The 24,346-nt window shown below is 44.6% G+C and overlaps 1 protein-coding gene across 1 annotated transcript in view; it reads left to right on the top strand.

Annotated features, from left to right (window-relative positions):
* The window catches only part of LOC148036198 (uncharacterized), a 139,523-nt gene that overhangs the window by 8,116 nt on the left and 107,061 nt on the right, over nucleotides 1-24,346 (top strand). Inside the window, exon 2 of the mRNA XM_087679102.1 lies at nucleotides 6,711-6,758. The gene's annotated coding sequence lies outside the window, so the exon portion shown is untranslated. The remainder of the gene's footprint in view (nucleotides 1-6,710; nucleotides 6,759-24,346) is intronic.

The following is a 24,346-nucleotide window of genomic DNA, read 5'->3' as shown; positions in this document are numbered from 1 at the left end:
TTGAATATTCTTGAGATTCTCTAATTTTAGCTATTGAAATTCAAGTCCTAGGCCCTCAATTTTGAGCACACATCTTAAGGCGGCTGTCAAAATCCTATTTTTTGTGTAAATTAGGGTTTACAGTAGAGATTGACTGAAATCTCTTCCTCTGATGGCTCAAACTACTGGAAAATGCTGAGATAACTTGAGAGATGGCTCAGGGATGAGAGAGAATGCTATAGAGAGAAATTTCAGAGTTTTATTGCGAGAAACATTGAAAAGCTATTGTTGTCCTGCTCAAACAGCCATGGAAGTTATCATTTACAGCTTATGACCACCAAAAACACTGCTGTTCCCTCCTACATGGTGTGATTTGCACTAGACTAGAAGGACCTTGGGCTGCTGTCACGTGCTTTTGGAGGGCTCCAAACTGCTGTTACATGCTGTATAATTGATCCCTAGTGGCTGTAAATCACATCATCTTCTCCTCCTTGCTCTCTAACAGTCTTCTTCTTCTCTCACAATGGTTGGAATAGACTTCATCGGCTCCTAAAAACGTTTTTCTCACTTGCCTGGTCAAGTTTTGCCAAGTGGTAGCCTTTTAATCCCATTTTCTAGCATTATCCAGCTTATTAAATTAATATTCAGAATATTAATTTTGAAAATTAATTTCATACTTATTCTAGTGCTCAAAAAATTAATTCCACCAACTAATAATTAAATTGACTAGGCCAATTTGTCTTTGAAGTATCCTTGAGTAGCTATCCTTAGACTGGGTATCCTTGAGCAGTTATTGATCCTTAGAGTGGCATTAATTACTTAATTAATGCCTAGTCTCTAATGTCACCACTAACATTAGTGGCCAATAAATTAGTCTAGGCCAAAATCAGACAACGGGTACCACCTGGTACCTGTCAGGCATAACTTATTACAACTTTTGTCTTTGGCGCCAACTAATATCTCGGGGTCCTAGGTTCCATATTGTGAAATAATTTACTTCATCTCACATGTGCAAGTCACATTATCACATTTGATTAATTTTCAATCAAATGCTAGGCAAAGCAATAAAATTTTACATCCTCGTGACAATGTCTTGTCACATAAACATAGGATATGTCTTTTGCTTGTAGTAGACTTGATGGAATAGATTGACATGTTTTGGAGCTTGCAAAAAATGAGTGCTTTATTACCATATTGAGCAAAGGGGATTGCATAACATCTCGAGGTGAAGTTGAACCCTTCGCATGCCAAAGATGGTATGTGAGGTAGATTAAGACCATCCAAGTGTTCAAAGTACCAATCCTTCAAAGATGAATTCATGCGCTCCAAGGGGACAACTAAGAATATTGATGCCTTAAGAGTCATTGCCATAGGTTGTGAGGGGGAATGCTTTGGTGATGAAGAAGAAGACATCTTAGAAGGTGTCCTTGTGTTTTGGAAAGCCAAAGTTCATTCTTCATGAGGGTTGACGATCTTTGGTTCTCTAAGCACCCGTCCTCGGATACCATGTAAAAGAATGGTATGGAAAAAACAAAAACACAAAGTGTACGACAACATGGAGAACACAATTTGAAGAATGTTGAATGCTAATGAATGTATTATGAATGATAGTATAACCAATGGGGCCTCAAACCTCTGTGTGTCTATGACCGAGGCAGAGGTGGCTGGGGGTGTTGGAGTGTGTCATACTCAAACGGATCATGGAAAGGCTGCAGTGGTCTGAAATCTATCTAGGATGATGACGATTCATAATGACAGCAGTGTATGGATGTCCATTGTCCAGCAGTCTGAAAAACACAGATGTGGCTGGTGTAAGGAGTCCGAATGGAGGCAAGAATGACGGTGACTGTTGGATGGTGACTCTGAAGTAAAAATGCAATGAAAAACAGTTGGTTGCTGGTGTAGACCTCTGAAACTGTAAAATGCAGCAGTTGGTAGGTAGGCAACAGGCAAGAGATGCTCAAGAACATTAGGGTGGCCTGAAGAATGATCGAACACAACACTTGAAGCACTCTTGATGAATTTGCTAGCTGAAAAATGAGTTCGCCTGCTGTAGGCAGCCTTCAGAAACAGATTGTGGCCCAGTGGACAGCTCTTGGATGTGTGTGGCGGCAGCTGGTGAAGGTATTCCACTATCTGGCAATGTTCTCCATGAGGGTGTGGGAAGCAGTGCGAGGGAGAGGGGCTGGTTGCTGATGGTTGAGGGTAATAATAATTGATAGAAAATAAAGCTATTTATTTTTGGTGGTTTTTCATTGATTGCCTTTTGGGGCTGTTTTAAGGAGACTAAACAGTGGTTAATGCACCATAATTATGTCTGAGTGCAAAGTGGCTCAACACAACCCTCAACTTGTCTCCATTTCTTTTGTGTGTCCATGGTTGTAGTTTTCCTAATGATTGTCACATTCAGCTCCAAGTATTTGTTCCTTCCATTTTCTTGAAGTGTTAAGTCTCAAACATAAGAAGACATTACAATTGTTGTGCATACTACGTTGTATGGGCGTTTACACTCAAAAAACCATGGTCTGTGAAAAGCTGTCATTATCTCCGAGGGAGCGTAAAAGATGGTCGTGTCGAGGCTATCATCTCTTGGGCATTTGTCCCCTAGTAGGGTTGTGAGTACTCTAATGATCTCATCGTTAGAACATGGTGACATAAAAGTCAATCTTATTATACTGTCTATGACCACCCTCCTAGTGCTTTGCCATATGTCTTTGGTCTCTTTGTGCCTTGGGGGTTAGGTTGTAGAGCCTAATGAGAGTGTTTGTGCAATGAATCAGTCCATTTTTCTCAACTATCTCACTTTGTCTAGAATGTTTGGGGCTTGTCATATAGAAGAAACCCTTGGTGTTTCTTATCTCTTGCTTTGCAAGGAAGACTCAATTTGATAGCAAGGCTATGGACCACCACTAGGTACTAAAATGGAAAGTTTGTCTACCATGGCAAAGACTTCCTTGAAAACCTCATGGTCAAGAGCACTGACAAAACCACGAATATGGTTTTTCTTTTCCAAGAAAAGAGAATTCTATTTATAACACATCGGAGAAAAATCCTGGAGGTAAATTCTACGTACAAGGAACTCTGTGAAGAGTAACTAGCTACATCAAAGATACAATGGTTGTGTGAACAACCAATCTGGTGGGCTAAAGTGCTAGACCATCTGAGGGGTAGTATGAAAGAACGTGTTTGAATCCCAAATCCGCAAGAAAGCCTCTCTTTTCTTCCTCATCCTCTCAGAGCTGCATTGCATCCTCTCTTATCTCCCACGAAGAGTGTAGACTATCTTTGTCCAAATCGTCGATAAAGACTCCCCAGTGGGTATATTCTAAAGATCAATGACTTGGCTACATCTTGCAATCCATATGTACCAAGCTATAATTTTGGGTATCAGCTCCCATCTATGACAATGTCCCTGAGTCCATTGTGTCTATGAGTAGTCTGGGGTAGGGATCCTGCTCAGATGCCGTCCAATGATGAGAAAAGAAATGCTCCCCTGAGTGTTGTCATAGCCGCCGCTGGACGGTTGACGGTGCAGAAAGCTTTAAGAGCTCGATATTGGTGGCCGTCCATCTTCCAAGATTCCTTTGAGTACGTTAAGAGATGTGATACTTGTCAAAGACATGACAACAAAGAGAATAGGAAACACCCACTGATGCCTATCATGGCTATTCTTACATTTGAGAAGTGGGGCATTGACTTTGTGGGTCCTATCACCCCGTCGTCTACTACCCAGAAGAAGTACATTATAGTTGCAATTGATTATTTTACAATGTTGGACCTCTGTTTGTGACCCAAGCTACAGCCCCCCATGTCGCCACCATGGACTCCACTGTACCATGGAATACTATCTTAAGAGCTCTCTTGCAAAGCTCCTGGGCTCTGGGACAGTCCCATAGGCAATGTCTCTATGTCTCCTTTGGCTCACCACATCGCGCACATGCCACTTGGTCCTTGCCATATCCAAGCCAAGTGCCAACTGCTAAATTGCTATGGGCTAGAAGCCATAGAAAGAGGGATATCTTCTTGGGCCTGAAGGTGTCATGTAGCCGCCTCCAAAAGTCATATAAAAACTCATCTGAGATTCCCTCTATATGACAATGAGGGGTGGCTGCAGGCTGTGCTCTATTCTTGCTCATCTATATCCTCCGTTTCAATCTACTGGTGTAGCCAAAAAAGGGAATGTCGCACGGCCTATTAGGGAAGGGGTCCCTCCACACCCACTCTCCTAGATCCCATTGAAGTCTTTGTAGAGGCCTCCTTTGGTATGCCCAATATCTCCATCCATCTATAAGACAAGTGGTTAGGTCTGGGTCTATGTGCCATTTCCTTTCAAAGTGTGCGACTACTCTAATTCTTTGCCTAGAGTAGCCACTGAGGGCTGTAAGGTCAAGATCCTCTAGCTGGAGGCAGCCATCCTCCCCAACTGTGACAGTGAATGTCCTGTCTCTGGTTTTAGATGCAATGTCTGCTAGAAGGATATCCCCTCTAGAGAAGAGACCAATCCAAGTGTGAGAGGAAGCTGTGTCAATTTGCCAATCTGGTGGAACCCCTTCATCACGGCCTCAATCATAGCTCTGGCTCCCCTAAGACCATGTAGTCTTTGCCTTTTAGTCTCATGTGGTAACTCCTCAAATGCAAACCACTCCCCCATTGATGTAGCAACATGCAAAGAGAATCTCCCCCATGATAAGTGTATCCACTGCCCAATGGTGTGTCTTGACTCTGATCTCAAATAATGATTAAAAAGAAGAGCCTATCTCCAGACAACCTCTTCTCTTCAATAGTAGTCGGGGGGAGCTGGTGGAGCCCTAGAGATATAGATCTCCATGCTCTAATAATGGCAGCTGCAAATCTAACCTCGAAGCTCCTCCCTAAATCTTTGGTGCTAATCTCCTAAAATATCCAGTAAATGCTAGGCTGCGATGGTCCTCCATGTGTAGGTGTCAAGTCCTCTAGCCTCCCCATCAGAAGTTTCTTCCAAGGCTTCTCACTTGGAAGCAGACCCCTAACAATGAGCTTGACCAATAAGGCTTTGCTCTGGCTATCTGGGTGAGAGTCTCGCCGAGCTCCAATATAAAAGCTTTTGTCTAATGCTCAAAGGAGGGGTGCCAGCTGCTGCTCTGAGGTAATGTCAATCCCCACATGGCATCCAAAATATCTCACAGTGGTCCCGCAGGGAACCCATGTGAAATCCTCATGTGGTCACAACTCTGGATGTCTAGTGTAGCATGCCCAAAATCCATAGGATTTGTGCCAATTAATTAGTGCTCTTGATGCTATGAAAAATGTCTCCATGGCTGTTACAAAGGCTCTAAAGTTGCTCTCATTCCCATCCAAGTAAACTGTTGTATCATCACTATACTCCACATCAAGAATCTCCTCAAATTTGAGGATGGGTAGCCTGATGCCTCTGATACTAGTAGATCTGTCTCTCAAGAAGGAACTCATGGCCTCTGCTACAAATAAAAACAAGAAAGCAGCTAGTGGACATCCCTGTCTAACTGATCTGTGAATGATGAATCTATCTCCTCTTGCCCCTCCAGTCATGACCTCGCTATGTGCTGAAGAATAGAGAGTCGCTACTCCCTTGACCCACTACTTTGGAAAGCCTATCCTCAGCATTGTGCCCTCCAAGAACTCCCAATCCACGTGATCATATGCCTTCTCAAAGTCGAGAAGGAGCACATTAAGGTCTTGCCTCCTGGATCTAGCCAAACCTGTGGTCTCGCAGAAGGTGAAAATGTTGTCCAAGATGTTGCGCTCTCGGACGAACCGTCTGAGTGGGCTGTGTTATATCTGACATCAATGGTGTTAACCTGAGACTAATTGCCTTTGCAAGGATCTTAAAGGCAGTTCCAAGCAAGGCGATCGGTCTCCACTCTGTGATCTCCAATCTATCTCCACTTCCTTTGGGGATAAGATGAATCAGCCCCTCAGAGAGTCTCTCTGGCATTCTTGATCTCAAAATTGGAAAATCATACTTTGGGGAAACTTCAATGATTACTGGAGGAAGCACTTGATCAACTTGTTGAAAAGTTGGTACTAGAGTCTCCTCATAGGTTTGCTCAACCTCCACAGAATTCAAGCTGTTTGCAAAATTGACTGAGCTATTTAAATTGAGATGTTCTTAGTGGCCTCATGCAAGCCCTTTTGGATCTAGCACTCAATACATGCTGTTGCATGAGGAGTCTTTTGCTCGGTCTGGCAAATCCCCCAGAGAATCAACTCCACGACTTAACTAAAAATGCAGAGTTTTCAATCTGAATTGAGGATGAGGAACTGGGAGAAGTGCCAAGCTGCTGCAGGTTCAATCTGGAAGAGAGAACTGAGAGAAATGGGCTGCTGTCTTGGGATATGAAAGAAGCAGGGAAGATTTGATCTGATAATGGCTGCAACTGATCTTATGCAAAAGGTGTGGTTGGGGAGTCAGGACTACAAAACATAGCATTTCCAGGACCAAGAACAGTGGAAGTGCATGCAGAAACTGATGTGTGCTGCTTACTTTTCTGTTCAACCTCTGCAATATTTTTCTCTCCATTGTGCAAGCACTACAAATTAAGCATACTAGTTGACTTCCAGTTAAGCATAAGGACACAAAAACAAAACAAGGCTGTCTTGTGCGTGTGTGTTCGTTTGTTCTCTGCTGCTTCATGATTTTCACATCTTCCCTTTTGTTGTTAAAAAGTGGGATTTTATATTGATAGAGTGATCGATCTTTTTTCTTTTTGTAGTGGTGGAAGGCTTCTTGGAGGTATCATTTGCAACCATGTGCAAAAAAGGTAATTTCCCCTTTTTTTCCCATGAAGTAAAGTTTTCCTATTATTGATTGAATACAATGTAGTCATAAAGGTAGAACTAAGTAGAAGACCCTATTGCTACCCACATACTTATCATGTTTGTGTTGAAAGAGACCATCTTCATTATCAAGGCTGGAGCTTGTATTGTGGACCCTTCCCGGCTAGTAGGCACTTGAGCCGTGAACATCAAGATAGACACTTGAACAAAAAGTGCTATAACAACTATGTGAGGTCTTGAAGTATGGGCCTTGTGAGAAACATGTTTTTTGGGTTGGGGGGGAGTGTGTGTGGAGGGGGCTCGGATATTCTTGATTGATGAGAGTGAGAATGAGGCTCTAAACGTCAATCTTTGCATCCCTCTTCTGATGATCTGATTGATGGGATTACCTATTGGAAGAAGACTGAATAGTCTCTCATCTAAGACATCCAAAGCATCGAACCGGTGAAACTCCATAGACCTGCAAACACACAAAAATTTACTGCGTTTTGATGTCCAGCTGCTTGAACAGAGGGAAAATTAGGTACACCCTGCAAAGAGAAGCTGCAGATGTCCCACACAATTCGTGGAAAACCTAAACAAGTAAAAAATCTGCATTCTTTGTGATAGATCTGCTCCAAACAGCCATCTGAGTGTGGTTTTTCTCTTCATAGAACCTCCAAGTCCTGACTTGGTGATGACACCATGTGAGAGTGCACAACGGAAGAGGAACATGAACAAGGAGAAAGAAGGGAAGAGAAAGACTGCAATGAAAGAATAAAATTTGCACTGAACTCTGAATGAAAGCTGGACACAAAGGTGGACTGATCAGTCCTTGCATGCAGCCCATAGTGTCAATGCAGGCATGGGATCATAATGACAATGGAAGACAGCAATGGAAGATGGAGGAGTGTCCCAAATGTCGGAGTGCGCTGAAGATCTGCAAAAGAATGATGACAGCCAAGTATTGATCGCAATAAAATTATACTGATCACCCTTGTCTAGTGTGAATTGATGCTGCAGCCCCCTTGAAAAAGAAATGCAAAGGGCTGGAAACTCTCTACTACTAGGGTGAACACACCTAAAACTGACTAAAAAAGAAATGCATGCTCTAAACAGAGCTGCGTTCTTTGTCAAAACACATGATGGACTGAGTGTCAGAGCTTGTAATGTCCTCGTTTGACTTAGATTGAGGCTCACATGCAGGAGATCACTACGTATCATGCATGATTGCTAACACTTATCTCGTATGCAGGTCGGGGATGTTTTAGACATCTTACTCACCTCCCAATCATAGAGCCAAATGGGCCCACCCTCTGAGTTTAGGGCTAGCAACATATGAAGCCACAATCATAGCTGAAGAGTTGGTGTCCCCTACCACTAACTCAGATCATTTTAGGGACAATGAGGAGAGTGAGCTTGAGTCATGGGATTTAGGTGTTGAAGAGGAGCCAAACTCAAAGACTTCTCAATGGTTCGTTTTCAGCTCCCTTGATGGTTCATGTTTCTCATGCAGGAGTTCGGAGCTCATTCTTTTCCGGAGACAATTAGGGATGTCTTTAAGAGATCACAGAGGATACATCATTTGCAAGGACGACAACAACATATTTGACAACTCGGTGGACTTTGCCCTTATGTACAAGATCATGGAGGATAGAGAGGCCACTTTAATTGGGGATGCTCTTGCATAGGTACTTGGTGCCGGGCCATGCAACATGAGATGGATTTCATTAACTTGATATTTGGTTTTACGTCCTCTACGAAGGTAGGTGATTGAGGTTAAATAGATCCACAACTCCCAAGTATCGAGCTAATGGGACCTTGGCCAAGCGCAACTTTAGGCTTGTTGGTGAGGGTTTTTTCTAGAAGTTTAGATTAGATTTTGTAGAGACCTTTGCCTGAATAGTGTGTATGCTAACATCAGCATGGACTTGGCATTGGCTGCCCATCACAAATGGCCAGTTTACCAGATGGATGTGAAGTTGGCTTTCTTGACATGGCGATCTTCAAGAAGAGATTTGTGTAGAGAAGCCACCAAGTTTTTGTGTCCTAGGATGAGAGAATCAGGCTTGCCATGTGCTAAAGGTTTGGGGAAAGCCCTAGGCCCATATAATGAGATAGTCCACCGATGTGAAGATATTTTACACCTTCCAACATTTAATAAATGTCAAAGATTTGGGGAAAGCCCTAGGCCTATATAATGAGGCCCTAAGCATTGTATACCTTCATTAACATCTATCACATCAATTGATTTAGCTTGTTGTGTACTTGCAAGAGTTCTCTTTCTAGAGGCTAGGAGAGATTTCCTAGCCCGGTAGAGAACATTGAAAGGTACTAGGGTGTTTTTGGGTGATGACCTCACGTCGACCCAATTGGCTCACACGAGAGAGTATACCTAAAATTAAGGCAGCCAAGGAAGAGGGTAAACTGGCCTTTTATTGTGGAGGGAGAGTTGGGATCATGGAGAGGTGCACCAAATAACGGTGCGAAACCTATGGGACTAGCTTCATAGTAGTAGTCTAGAACTATAACAAGGCCTTGCAACTGGATTTGAGAGCATTTGAAGAGACATTCAGAGGGGGAGATATCATCTTCTACTTAGAGATACATCAGGGATTGAATACTACACTACCATGAGTGACATGCTATAGATGGGAGTCAACATACAGGAAGGAGACCTGTACAGGTCACAATAACTAAGGCTCAGGTGCAGTAGTATTGTTGTTCTAAGAGGGGCTTTAGTAGATGGTCCAAGTAGTTCACAGAGATGAGTAGTCAGGTACATGTGGGTGAGAGTATGGGGCGAAGAGTGGACTCTCTACATTGCCATATGTTACTTCCCCCCTTTGATGTCCTGATACGCCCCAGCCAAGGGGCAATCACCATATATGGCCCTCGATGAGAATGTATGGGAGTTTTCAAGGGAGGGGGACGTCATCTTACTAGGGGACTTTAATGCTAGAACGGCCTATCATCAGGTGTCTTTCTTTGGTGCATCAAAGGAGATGCTACATGAGCAGAATGTGGCTGAGCTATAGTTGGAGAGTGTGAACAAATACTCTAAACGCAGAAAACACAAAACCAATCGTACGACAAAGCACATACTGATAAACAGAGAACACAATCATGGTTAGGTTAGGGTAACTCAGAGACAATGAACACAATGAATAATAAAGTGAATGAATAATGAATATACAATACTCATGCAATAAACACACTATACAGTGAATGAACTTGGAACTCTTGTATCTTTGGGATCAGGGCAGAGGTTTTGAGCTGTAGAGCGTGTTGTACTTCGAATGGATCCCGAATTGCAGCAAAGGTAGCCTTTGTGTGTCGAAACTAGCAAACGCAGCCAGGGAAGGTTGGATGTGATGCAGATAGCAGTGTAGGTGAGAGAGAGACTAAAAATGCAGATACTTGAGGAGAGAGAAAAACAGGGTGACAATTGTTAGGTGCAAACACAACAGATAGAGGAGAGAGAGTGCCAAGGCGCCAGCCAAAAATAGTAAACAGCTTGGGGAGGAGAGAGAATGTTGGAGCGGTAGCTCCAGATTGATGGTGACAGCACTAGATAATGATATCAGCAGCAAACGCAGCAACTTGTCTATATGCGACAACACCAAGGTACCAGGCAATAGTTGTGGGGAGGTGGCAACGGTAGCAGAATGAAGGCAAAGGTTGGAATCAGATGCCAAATGGTAGCAGAAGGTTGGGGAAAGCTCTGATTGTGATGGCCTCCACGAACAGGCTGTGGGTAGCAGAGATATGGCTCCTGAAACTTGCAAAAATGAGATTAAGAGAGAGTGGTGAATTGCATGCCTATTTATAGAAAGTTTGGGGTACCAAAATTAGAGTTTTGCATGTGGGACATAGTAATTCTCTAGGATCGCGTTTCTTTTCTAAATAAGAAGGTTTTTTCATTAATTAAGCGTGTTTTGGGGTTGTTTAAGTCATGCTAATACTTTTTTAGCTGAACATTCCCTCTCAGGCCCAAAATTGAGCTGTGAGAAATAAGTCATTTATGTTTAATTTCTTTTACCCCAATGTGTCCTATCCCAAAGCAGCCAGGGCATCCGGCAAAGGGTGCACGTCGGTTGTCCAGTGATCTACCAAAACTACAGAGGGGATGGTTATCTTACCAAGGGAGCCCAAGCGATCAACCTAGAGAGGCCAAGGTATCGGAACAAGGATGCATATCGATTGCTGAGGGGTCTATTAAGTCCTACAAAGACGGATGGAATCAAATATGGACTTGTGTTTTTTTTTTAAAATAATTTTTTTTCGATAACTTCTTAGCCATAAATGCTTATGTAACTTTTGCAATATGCCTATTTTTTCTTTTTGCAATCCCATTTTTCTGTAGGGTATACCTACAAGTAAACTATTCCTTATCCTATGAGACCTCAAAAAGTCATTGAACTCATTAAGAGAGGTACTCTTCCCCTCCGTCTGATCTCAAGCACTTAACTTTTAAGTCTATTTTTGTTTCAACAATAGTCTTCAAAGTTTTAAAGTGCTCAAACACATCATTATTTTCCTTCATGAAATACACCCATATCTTTCTTAAACAATCATAAATAAACATGACAAAATATTTGCCACCACTAAGAGATATATTCTAGGTAGGCCCCCAAATATCTATATGCATAGCATCAAGTATATTTTCCTACTCATATATCTATCATACAAAAAAGGCTATTTATCTACTTACCAAATTGACATGCTTTATTTTCTAACTCTAAAACAGGCAACCTTGTAACCAACCCTTCGGCTTGCATTAATTTCAACTTTTGCATATCTACATGTCTAATATATTTGTGCCATAGATCAATGTCAGCACAACCACTCCTTTTCCTTTAGTATATATAGCACAATTCATAGCAAGAATTTCAACATCTTAAGTAAATGTGCGGCCAACTCTGCCTCGAAGTACGGAAAAATAAGGAAGGATTGCCCCACTACATTCATACAACAAGCAAAACATGTGAGAGTGCGCAACGGAAGAAGAACACGAACACAGAGGAGGGGAGAGAGAAAGCAGGGAATGAAGGAAGAAAATCTGCACTGACTGAAATGAATGCTGAATACAATGAAATGGACTGATCAGTCCCTGCACGCAGCCCCGAGCGTCAGTGAGGGCACCAGAACAGACTGAAAGCAATGGCAGCACCAATGCCGGAGTGGGAGAGGACGGAGAGTGTGCTGAACCTGCAGAAGAGAATGCTGAGAATGACTGGGGGGCTGATATATATAGCCCCAGGCCAGAAAACTGGCCGACCTGCCAAATCTGGCCAACTTGGCCAGATCTGGCCGACCTGCCCAAAAATCTGGGCCGACTGCACACCAAAAGGCCCAGTTTGGGCTGTGTGACTCCCGGAAAAGGAATGCAGACAAAAACAGCAACTACCAAGCTGACAGAGCTCCTCTGTCTCCTGACAGACTCTAACAGGAGCTCACAACCAGGAGATGACATACTGAGAATGATAATAGAGCAGGCTAACACCCCCTCTCAGATCCTGGGAGGGTCTGAAGACCTAAGAACCGCATGTGATGAAGCAAAGAAGCCTGAGGCAAAGGCTTCGTGAAGAGATCAACCGCATTGGCCGCCGTAGGACAATAGACCACCACCAGCTCCGAATCCACGATCCGCTCTCGAACATAGTGATACTGAACCTCAATGTGCTTCGTGCGAGCATGAAACACCGGGTTCTTCGCCAGAGCAAGAGCACTCTGGTTGTCCACGCGCAGCTCTGTAGGTCCGGTCTGGGAAAAGCCAATCTCCGCCAGTAAAGCGACGGAGCCAAACTGCCTCCATAGCGATTGAACATAGGGCCCGATACTCAGCCTCTGTAGAAGAAAGTGCCACAGTAGGCTGCTTCTTGCTGCTCCAAGAGACGGCACCGGATCCAAGGGTGAAAGCATAACCTGTAGTGGATCGTCTCGAATCCACATCACCTGCCCAATCAGAATCACTCCATCCAGAAAGAGTGATCCCATCTCCATACATGATCCCGAAGGATCGAGTCCCCTGTAAATATCGAAGAACACGCAAGGCTGCCTGCCAGTGATCCTGTGTAGGAGTCTTCATAAAAGAAGACAACAAAGCCACCACAAAAGAGATATCCGGCCGAGTGTGAAGCAGCCAGATGAGAGAGCCTACAAGGCACCTGTAACGAGTGGCATCTGTAAGGGGGACTCCATCTGCCAAAAGCTTGGACTCAGGGTCCATGGGGCAAGAAATAGGCTGACACGCGACCATACCAAACTCCGAAAGAAGCTCGGAGATGTACCTGTGCTGCGAGATAAAGATGCCCTGTGCCATCTGATAGATCTCCAGTCCTTGAAAGAAGTGAAGGATCCCTAGATCCGTCATGTCAAACTCCTGCTGAAGAATGGACCGAGTATGCTCCACCTGCTGAGTGTCGCTCCTTGTAATGATAAGATCATCGACATACAAAATAAGGAAAACACAAAGAGAATCCACAACCTGTAAGTAGAGGTTGGGATCATGAGCGGAGCGCTGAAAGCCACTCTGTAGAAAGAAGCGGTCAATCCTTTGGTACCAAGCACGAGGAGCCTGCTTCAGGCCATAAAGAGCCTTCCGCAGCCTGTAGACATGATCCTTCTTCCCCTGCACAAGAAAACCAGGAGGGTGTGAAATATAAATCTCCTCCTCAAGGACGCCATTCAGAAAAGCTGACTTGACATCCATCTGATAAACAGGCCAACGGTGGTGAGCTGCAAGAGCCAAAATAACTCGAATGGTGGACATCCGAGCTGTAGGAGCAAAAGTCTCGAAGTAGTCCAATCCTGCGCGCTGTGCAAAATCCTTGGTAACAAGCCTAGCCTTATGCTTGTCCAAGGAGCCATCTGCAAGATACTTGGTCTTAAAGACCCATTTCACACCTATCACCTTCCGTTTCTTGGGACGCGGTACAAGCTCCCAAGTATGGTTTCGCTCGATGGAATCGAGCTCGGCCTGCATAGCCTGTCTCCAAATATCCTGTGCAAGAGCCTCCCCCATAGTGGAAGGCTCGGAATCCTGAAGAATCTGAGACATAAGAGCAGAGTTCACACACAGTGAACTATCCCGCTGGGCCTGTAATCGGGCTGATCGACGTGGACCTGTAGAAGAAGCAGGAAAGTGAGTAACACCTGAATCCTGCATGAGCCGGCGATACCATAAGGGAATCCGAAGAGACTCCTCCTGATGCGAGGGAGACCGAGTAGTCTCCGGAACCTGCAAAGCACCCATATCGGAGAGGGACTCCCCCTCACCAAATGAAGATAGATCCTCCGAACCTGAAGAAGGTTGTGTATCCCGAGGAGAGGCTGAAGGGGTGGAAGAACTCGTAGAAGAAGGAGTCACATCCGCCAAAGGGGAAAGGGAAGCCGTAGGAGGAGGAATGGGTGGGGTGCTAAGGGGTATCCTGGAAGGAAGAGAAGGTGGGGGGGGGGGGGGGGGGTCCGGCGATGTTGAAGAAGAACCTGTAATAGAACCATCAATCGGATCCTCAGAGGTCGAAGCCTCATCAAAGATCACATCCCTGCTCACCTCAACCTTCCGTGTCGTCGGGTCGTAGAGCCGATATCCCTTCGTGGTCGTGCTATAACCCACGAAGATAAGCTTTCTCGACTTAGAGTCGAACTTCGTCTTCCTCTTCTTCTTGTCCACATGGACAAAAGCATCGCACCCAAAGATGCGAAAGTGAGACACGGAAGGCTTCTTCCCAAAGAAAGCCTCATAAGGAGTCATGTCCTGTAAAGCCGAAGTCGGTCCTCCATCTTCGTGATGTGCTCCTTCATGGAAGAAGAATCATCAAGACTGAGCATCCGCAACTTCTTCTCCAAGGAAATCTTGTGGGCAAACGTCTTGTGCTGATACAAAGACGCAAGCTTCTTCCACACTTCCGCCGCGGTCTGTAACCGGTGAACATGTACAAGAACGGAATCATGTAGACTCATAAAAAGAAAGGAACGGGCTCGAGAGTTGAGCCTATCCCACAAGGCTGCACGGTCCATAGAGGTGCCATCGGACGAATCCACGGGGGGACGGTCGATGGGCGAAGAAACAAGCTCCCAAGGGTCGAATGTATCGAGGATGCATTCCACCTTGCACGACCAGAGGGAGTAGTTGGAACCATCCAACTTATCTTCCTTCGGAAAGGAAGGGAGAATCGGCACCTGAATAGAGGGAATCAAGGAAGGCATCCGCACATCTGAAGCAGTCTTCACGGAAGACACCTTCACGGTAGATGGAACCCTCTGAGATGCATGGACTGAAGAGGGACGGGTGCGAGGAGGCTCCTCCCGACGTCGAAACTCTTGATAATCCCGCCTCCGCTCAGAGGAACGATGAGAAAGGAGCTCATCCTCTGAGTCGTCAAAGCCTGAAAACTGGTAAGACATCTTCCAATCTGCAAAATACCAAACACCAAAGAAAACTGTGCCGAAGCCGAAGTATGACCAGCAGTATGGTCACCAACCACCAAGATGCAGGCTGTGATAGCCTACAAACACCTGGATCTGCAAGACTCAAAGATAATTGATGAAGATCACCAGAAAAGAAGCCGCCAGCACCAAGACACAACCAAAAAGTGGGTCGCCAGCAGGAGATGTGCCGTCAGGAGTGGAAACGACCATCAGATCTGCAAAACGCAGCCTGATGATGTGTCGCCCAGCAAAAGGAGGGACATCCTAATGGAAAACGCAAGGAGGAGGGGTCGCTGGTTGACGTGGCAGCCTTGGAAGAAGTCGTCTGCAGCAAACGCAGGAAGAAGGGCCACCTAGAGGGGCCGCCTGGGCAGTTGAAGATGGGATGACAGCAGCAGAAGAGGGGTGAGGTATCTCTCCACAAGGTTAGGTCCTCCGTGCTCTCAGTCAGGCGATGATACCATGTGAGAGTGCGCAACGGAAGAAGAACACGAACACAGAGGAGGGGAGAGAGAAAGCAGGGAATGAAGGAAGAAAATCTGCACTGACTGAAATGAATGCTGAATACACTGAAATGGACTGATCAGTCCCTGCACGCAGCCCGGAGCATCAGTGAGGGCACCAGAACAGACTGAAAGCAATGGCAGCACCAATGCCGGAGTGGGAGAGGACGGAGAGTGTGCTGAACCTGCAGAAGAGAATGCTGAGAATGATTGGGGGGCTGATATATATAGCCCCAGGCCAGAAAACTGGCCGACCTGCCAAATCTGGCCAACTTGGCCAGATCTGGCCGACCTGCCAAATCTGGCCGACTTGGCCAGATCTGGCCGACCTGCCCAAAAATCTGGGCCGACTGCACACCAAAAGGCCCAGTTTGGGCTGTGTGACTCCCGGAAAAGGAATGCAGACAAAAACAGCAACTACCAAGCTGACAGAGCTCCTCTGTCTCCTGCCAGACTCTGGCAGGAGCTCACAACCAGGAGATGACAGACTGAGAATGATAATAGAGCAGGCTAACAAAACAATCCCACACACTACTAGGATAAGTGCTTAGGGATACTTAAGGGGATGTGTGTGTGTGTGTGCCAATCTTTTGGAGAATATGTGGAGAGAAAGGCAATACGACGGCTAAGCAAGCAAGGCTTGCGTGCAAGTATAGGAAAAAAATGCATTTGGAGACTGCCATGTGCAATGCCATGAGTATAGTGGATCTGGAGTTAACCCCTCCAAGGGTGACGAAAAAGGGATAAATGTGTACGGATGCATGTTTACATGAACAGAATGCCAATGCACGGGGTAATGCAAAGGAAGATGCAAGTTTTCATGTTCATGTAGAATTCGATGCAATGGTGCCACTTGGATAGTACCCTCGTAATGGAATTGTTTACTTGTCCAAGCATCCTTTTACAATCATGTCATCCTGACAATGTGGGTGAAGTTACAAATGTTTATAATGTACTATACAAAATAAATAAGTGTCTAAAAGTGAGAAGTGGTAAGCATCATCATGTCATTATCAAGAGAAGGAAACCACCCCCTCTTAAACTAGAAGGAGAAGTAAGAGGAAAACACCCTCTCGCCGTTAATTAGAAGAAGTAGAGGAGGGTGTATCCAAGACGATTTGCAGAAGATACTGTAGAACCGGCCTATTGACCGCCTTGGTCAAAATATCTGCAAAATTGTTATTGGACGGCACAAACTCTAGGCAAATGGTGTCCAACTCAACTTGCTCTCTAGCGAAACGGTAGTGAACCGCTACCTGCCATGTCTAGGGGGTGATGATAGGATTGCCCACAAGGGCAATGACACTTTGGTTGTCGCAGTAGACAACTATAAGCAAGTGCGGCTAGCAAGTTCCTCAAATAGATGGCCTCCATAGTATCATTGAAGAAAGTGCAATGCTCTGTCTCGGCCGTAGAAGCTGCCACTGTTTCTTGCTTATAACTAGCCCAAGAGATGGGTGTTGTGCCCAAGGTGTAGAGGTAGCCGCAATGGGATCGTTGGGTGTCTAGAATCTCTTGGCCAACCACAATCAGTGTACCCTTGCAAGTATAAACCATGACCATAAGTTAGTCCATAATTATAGATACACCTTAACTATCTTAACACACAAAGACAAGCAATCCAATGAGACATTCTAGGTACATTAAAATACTGACTAAGAAAACTAACTGAGTATGCAAGTTGTGGCCTAGTATGAATCAACTAGAGTAATTTCCCTACAACAGAACGATATGTATGAGCATCAAAAAGTTGACCCGAGGTTTCCTTGTGCAGATGGACAGTGGGATCTAGAGGTGTGGCCACAAGTTGTGTCTGAATAGTGCAATACTATTTCACCAGCTATAGGGCGTACTTTAGCTGTCCGAAAGATACTTCCCTCGGATCTAACAATCTCCATCCCCAAGAAACAAGATAACAAACCTCTCGAATGCAGAGCAAAGCTGTGCCTTGATTTTTGTGATAGTAGCAGAACTTGAGCCAACGAGTAATATATCATTAACATATAGTAAGATATAGCTGACCTCCGCGCTAGTGGTGCACACATATAGATTTGGATCATAGGGGGTAGAATGGTATCCATGAGTCCGTAAGAACTTGTCCATCTTGTGGTATGAAGACCTTGGTGCTTCAGCCCATAAAGAGATTTCTACAAGCGAAATATCTTATCAGTGTGGTCAGCGGAACAAAAGCCAGGAGGCTGCTCCACGTAGTCTTCCTCCTCCAGATAATCGTTTAGAAAGGTACTTTTGACGTCCATTTGATAGATTGACTAACCATGGTGAGCGGCGAGCGCAACCAACAGACAAAATGATGTCAACCGAGTGGTAGATGCGAAGGTTTCTTCATAGTTAATGCCATGCTTTTGCTTGAAACCTTGCACTACAAGGTGAGCCTTGTATTTGTCTAAAGTACCATCTGCCTTAGCTTGGTCCTAAAAATCCACTTTATCCCGATGACCGGCTTGTGAGGAGGATGATCCACTAATATCCAAGTCTCCCAATCAATACTATCTAGTTTCTTCTCCATAGCCTCACGCCACAGAGGGTCCTAGAGAGCCTCTTGCCAACTGTTTGGCTCAGAATGTGCAATGTAATCAGTTGTAAACAATGATGCATAAGAATCCTGAGGGGCGAGCGGAGGAAACCTTCTAGGGCCCTCCGAAGTGTAATCCGGTGGAAGGATCTCGAATCCGCATGGTCTGGACTTTGCTTGTACCAACGAGGTAACGGGTCTCGTAGAGGAGGCTTGGGAGTTGAAGTATTTGCAAGAAGGTTAGGAGCATGTAGTAGATTCATCTCAATAGGCACGATCTCAAATGATGTGAGTGGAGGTGAGGACGAATAGTCCAGTGCAAAGGATTGCACTAGGTCCCTCTCATCAAAGATGACATTCCTCTTAACGATCATCTTATTTGTCCGAGGATCGAACAAAAGATAGACTTTCGCTTCAGAAGAATAGCCCACAAAGATAAAGAGATTTTCTTGAGGGGTGAGCTTTCCTATCTTGTCATTAGGAGTGTGCGTATAAGCACAACTACCGAAAACTCTGAAGTGAGAAATAAAAGGCTGAGAGCCAAAAAATGTCTAGTATGGAAATTTTTTAGGGATTGCTGTAGTTGGGCATCAGTTATAAGGGTGCAGACTGAAGTGTTAGTAGTCTCAACCCAAAGGCACTCGCTTAGGGAGTTCTGCTACGTGAACAACATAGAGTGTGCCATGTTTATGACTGTCGGGTTCCTATGCTCTATGATTTCATTCTATGTGGGGGAGTTGGTAGAGGTGAGTTGGCGTGCAATGCCCTCCTCCTATAGAAACTCAGGAACCTCGTGGAGGGTGAACTCGCCACCAGAATCACTTTTCATAGTGTACCTACGAGACGACCAGTTTGGTTATGGACTAGTAGCATCGAAGCACCAAAATAAGTAAAAGCATCATACTTGTGCTTAAGAAAGTATACCCACATGTATCTAGAGAAATCATCCATTGTTAAAAAGAAGTACAACGCACCATTTAAGGCAGTAATGGATGTGGGACCACAAAGATCTACATGAATGAGCCTAAGGGGTTCAACAGTACGAGTGATAGACTACTAAAGAAAGGGTGTATGATGTTGTTTACCTAGCTGATATGCTTTATAGACCTCTCGAGATAGTTTTAGGGGTGGAAGGTGCTAAACCATTCCTTGACGCGATAGCTCATAAAGAGAGTTGCAGCCAAGATATCCTAAGCAAAAATGCTTAAGACACTTAGAGTCCGTGGGCTCCTATGTGTGGTGACCAAGAATTCCAATAATGGGGTTGATTGATACACCCGACGGGATTGATGTTGGTGCACGAACAATCATAGCTACTTCGATGGAACTCTTCGAAATTGAAGTAGATGAATAAATTAATGGATTTTGTGTATAAATTGTTGATGCATAAGACCTGGAAGCGATGGAACTCTGAATCATTGGCGATCGGCTCGGTAAGAAAGTGTATCATGTGGTAAAGGCCATTAGGCTGTGCCTTGCCGCGAGCAATCACTAAACTAGTCTGAGAGTCTAGGATCTCGATTGTGGTTGTGGTGAAGAAGATTGCTCACCCCAACTGGCAAAGCTACTGAATGGACAACAAGTTCACCCCAAGCTAGGGGACATGATAGACATCATCCAACGAAGTGAGATCTTGACTCAGGTCAGTGGAAAAATTGACGCGACCCTGGGCTTGAATCTTGACCGAGGAGTTGTTTCCTATGCAAACACTCTCGGCTGCAGGGGCTCGGGAAATGAAAATGCCCGCTCTAGGAGTCATGTGATGGGTACCTCCATTGTCCACAAGCCAAACATGTGCTAAGGTGCTCGGCTGTGACGAGTGGGCCTCTGCAGGCACCTCATTAGGAGGCAACTCCTAGATGTGAACGAGACTCGCATCCGATGTCTCTAAGGAGACGATGTGGGCCTGTGCAGACCACTCAGACAAACCTCTAGAGTTGAGTAGTTTGTGGACTATGATGACTGATTGGTGGCAGTGTGGGTCGGGGGTCTAACCACTCCCCTTGTTGGGGGTTGCCACTACCCTACTTCTCCTACTAGGGTTACACGAGCGGGGTGCGAGGGTCTGATTCTTGGATTTTCACTATGCGCCTCTTGTCTTAGATCGAAATTCGTTGTCATAACGGCCCGCCTTTTGAGAATGTTAACAATACCTATTCTTCTTAAGTACATTCTACCATCCAGGTTTGAGAGTACATTGAGTGGTTCCTTGGGATTCACTAGCCCTATTTTGATTTGGATTTGGATTTTGATTCAAGTTTTGTTTGCCCTTGCCCTATTGCCCCCTCTGAGAAGATGCAACTAGAGTCTCCTCTATTGAGGACATGTCATGAAATTGATTGAACAACCGTGCGTAACGCAACAATTGATACTCAAACTCATAAAATGTGGGTATCTAAGACTATGAAATCACCTGCTGCACAAAATGGAAATATTTTCTTGGCAGCTTGGTAAGAAATAGGGTAATCTAAGTGTCAGAGAACTTAGGAGTCCCAGTGGTTGAGAACTCAGTTGAGGAGATGCCAATACTTAGCCAACTTGACTTTCAAGTCATCCTTGTTTGTGATTTTGAAATTTTGGAGCTCATGATTCAAATTGATGCGACAGGTCCTATCCCAAGCCGCATAGCGGTCATGCAATTGTACCCAACACTTGGATGCTAAGTCAAAATGCTGAAGCTGAGAGTGAAACTTAGGCAATAAGCCCTGTATAAGCTCAACAATAGCGGAGGCTTTACAAGCCATCCATGAGCGGACGACCTTGTATAGAACAAAGTGCGGGATCAAGTTGGGGTTCCAACCTTTGCACTAAATCCCATAGGTTCTGAGAGTTTAAGACATGCCTTATCAAACTTGACGAAGTGATGTAGTTTGACCCGTTGAAGCAAGTCTTGTCATTAAAAGCATGCTTGGCAGATGAGGATCTTGAACCATTAGGTGTTTGGAAAGATAGATAGATGGGATCATATGGAGAATAAGATGGTGGTGGATAAGGAGGAAGGGGTAAAAGTGGATAGGTAGAAATAGACTACTGATGTTCAAAGAGTGCCGATTGCTGCAGAGGTATCGAAATCGACATAGGTTCATATGATACCATAGGTGTAGGTGAAGGCACAAGGACATGATAGCCCTATCCAAATGTCGGCTGGGGCACAATATAATGACTAGATGGTCAGCTAGGTCATGCCATAGAGGCAAAGTGCGATACTGAACAGTCCACACTTGAGTATGTTTGGGATGCACTTCTAGCGGGATAACTCGAAAGTGTGTGTGGGAGGTCGAGCCCCCGTCACTGGTGCGCCACCCCGAAACGGTATGTAGAGATCCTAAAGGCTGTGCCTAAATGCGCAGAACCCACCTCCCCCGTCCTCCCCCCCCGCCCCATGGTGTATGGTGGATAATGTGGTGCACTTAATGGAGGTGGAAAGGAAGGTGCAACGGAAGATAAGGGAGGGATGGGTGGGAGTCCAAATGGATTTTTGATGGATATTGTTGTGGAAAACATGATTGGTTCCTCTTATCCATTAAATGCATTAGAGGAAGGTGCACCTACTCCAAATTGACCATGAGAAATAAAATCATTTGAAGGACAACGAAGGGACGGAATACTTACAAGTTCTTCTTTCAGCTTTCTACCTAGTTTTGAGTTCATAAAGAAATACTTGTCTTCCTCATAACTCAGAAACCGAAGGTTGCTTTGAAGAGTCCCTTCTTGACCAGCATTCCTCGCTCCAACAGAAAATATAGAATTAGTTGGCATAGAGTCAGAGATAAATAGTATTCGTACTTGGCAGTGGAGAAGAGATGTATTGTGGAAGGGATGTGTAATCTGAGCTAGGTTCCACTTGTAGAGGCGACATCTTTGGGCAAGTGTCAACATCAATAGAATGAAGGTGAAGGTTGGAATCAAGCACCAAATGGTAGCAGAAGGCTGGGGGAAGCTCTGACCGCGATGTTGTTTGTGAAGGGGGTGTGAACAACAGAGATAGGGCTCTTAAAACCTGTAAAAACGAGATTAAGGGAGACTGGTGGGCTACATGCCTAATTGTAGAAAGCTTGGGGCACCCAAATTAGGGTTTTGCATGTGGGATACAATAATATTCTCTAGGATCGCGTTTGTTTTTAAAATAAGAAAGTTTCTTCATTAATTAAGCATGTTTTAGGGCCGTTTAAGTTAAGCTGATGCTTTTTTAGCTCAATAGAGAGAACCTCCTAGGATATGGGAAAATTCATAGAGTATGAAAGGTATCTTGTGGAGATGGGCACAACACATGGATGGCCATGCTCAATAGCTTAGCTAGATACCCTCGATTAGGCACATTCAGATGCTATCCCCATTGACATGGTGCCAACACAATGGTGTTGAGCTAAAATTGCATTAGCTTGACTTAAACAATCCTAAAACACGCTTAATTCATGAAGAAACCTTTTTATTTATAAAGAAACGTAATCCTAGAGAGTTACTGCATCCCACATGGCAAACACTATTTTGGATATCCCACACTTTTTATAAATAGGCATGTTGCCTACCACTCTACCTTAATCTCGTTTTCGCAAGTTTTAGGAGCTGTATCTCTGCTGTCCACACCCCGTTCGTAGAGGACATCAAGGTCCGAGGACTAAGAAGAAACCTTTGCACCTCCTGTTCGGTTGATATCATTTCGTCTCTATTGGTTGTGCTCGCCACTCACTACGGTTGGCTGATCTATTAGATGGATGTCAAAAGTGCCTTTTTGAACGGTTATTTGGAGGAGGAAGTCTATGTGTAGCCGCCTCCCGGCTTTTCTTCCGCTGACTAGAATGACAAGATATTTCACTTGCGGAGAGCTTTTGGCTTGAAGTAAGTGCCGAGGTCTTGGTACCACAGGATGGACGAGTTCTTACGGACTCATGGATATCATTCTACCCCCTATGATCCTAATCTATATATGCGCACCACTAGTGTGGGGGTCAACTATATCCTGTTGTATATTGATGATATACTCCTCACTAGCTTAGATTTTACGGCCATAGTAGAATTCAAGTCAAAGCTTTGTCCTACATTCGAGATGGCCTGACTCAAGTTTGTTGTCTTATTTCTTGGGGATGGAGATTGTTCAATCTGAGGGAAGTATCTTTCTGTCACGACAGAAGTATGCCTTACAGCTAGTGGAATAGTATTGTATTGATTAGACACGGCTAGTAGCCACGCCTCTTGATCCCATTGTCCACCTGTATAAGGATACCTCGGGTCAACCTTTTGATACTCATACCTATTGTCCTGTTGTAGGAAAATAACTTTGGTTGATTCATGCTAGGCTAGATTTTGCATAATCAGTTAGTTTTCTTAGTCAGTATTTTAATGCACCTAGAAGGTCTCATTGGATTGCTTGTCTTTGTGTGTTGAGATATTTAAGGTGTACCTATGATTATAGACTAACTTATGGTCATGGTTTATGTTTATAAGGGTCATTGATTTTGACTGGGCAGGAGATCCTAACACTCCGCGTTTCCATGGTGGCTATCTCTACACCTTGGGGCTGACACCCATCTCTTGGGCTAGCTATAAATAGGAGCCGGTGGCGCTTCCACGGCCGAGGCAGAGTATTAGGCTCTCTTTGATGGTTCCATGGAGGCCATCTATTTGAGGAACTTGCAATTCGCAGTTATAGTTTCCTTGTGGGATGCCTACAGTTGTCTACTATGACAATCAGAGTGCCATTGCCCTTGTGGACAATTAGATCGTCACACCCCGGATATGGCATGTGGCGGTTCATTTTCATTTCACTAGAGAGCAGGTTGAGATTGGCACTATTCGCCTAGAGTTTGTGCCATCCAGTGACAATTTTGCAGATATTTTGACCTATTGGGTTTTACTCACGCCTACGCTCACACAGGAGTGTCAATGATCCGCAGTAGGACACAAGGGCACTTTTTACTCTGCGTAAGAGAGGTTTTTTCCCCCAGTCACTTTTATTTTCATTAGTGTATATATGTTACACATTTTGATCACTTACTGCACAATACACATGAGTGTGTGAATGCACTTTAAGTCACTTTCACAACCCTAAAGTCTAAGGGTTGTACTTTGTACTTTTCACTTCACATTCTAATATGCAAACATTCATGCTGTGACCACTCCC

The sequence above is a fragment of the Lygodium microphyllum genome, chromosome 5, assembly GCF_053477565.2.
Source record: "Lygodium microphyllum isolate KBCC chromosome 5, Lygodium_microphyllum_v1.1.10, whole genome shotgun sequence".
In the NCBI taxonomy this organism is placed as follows: Eukaryota; Viridiplantae; Streptophyta; class Polypodiopsida; order Schizaeales; family Lygodiaceae; genus Lygodium; species Lygodium microphyllum.
Note: the sequence above shows the minus strand (reverse complement) of the source record. Positions and strands in the feature narration are given on the sequence as shown.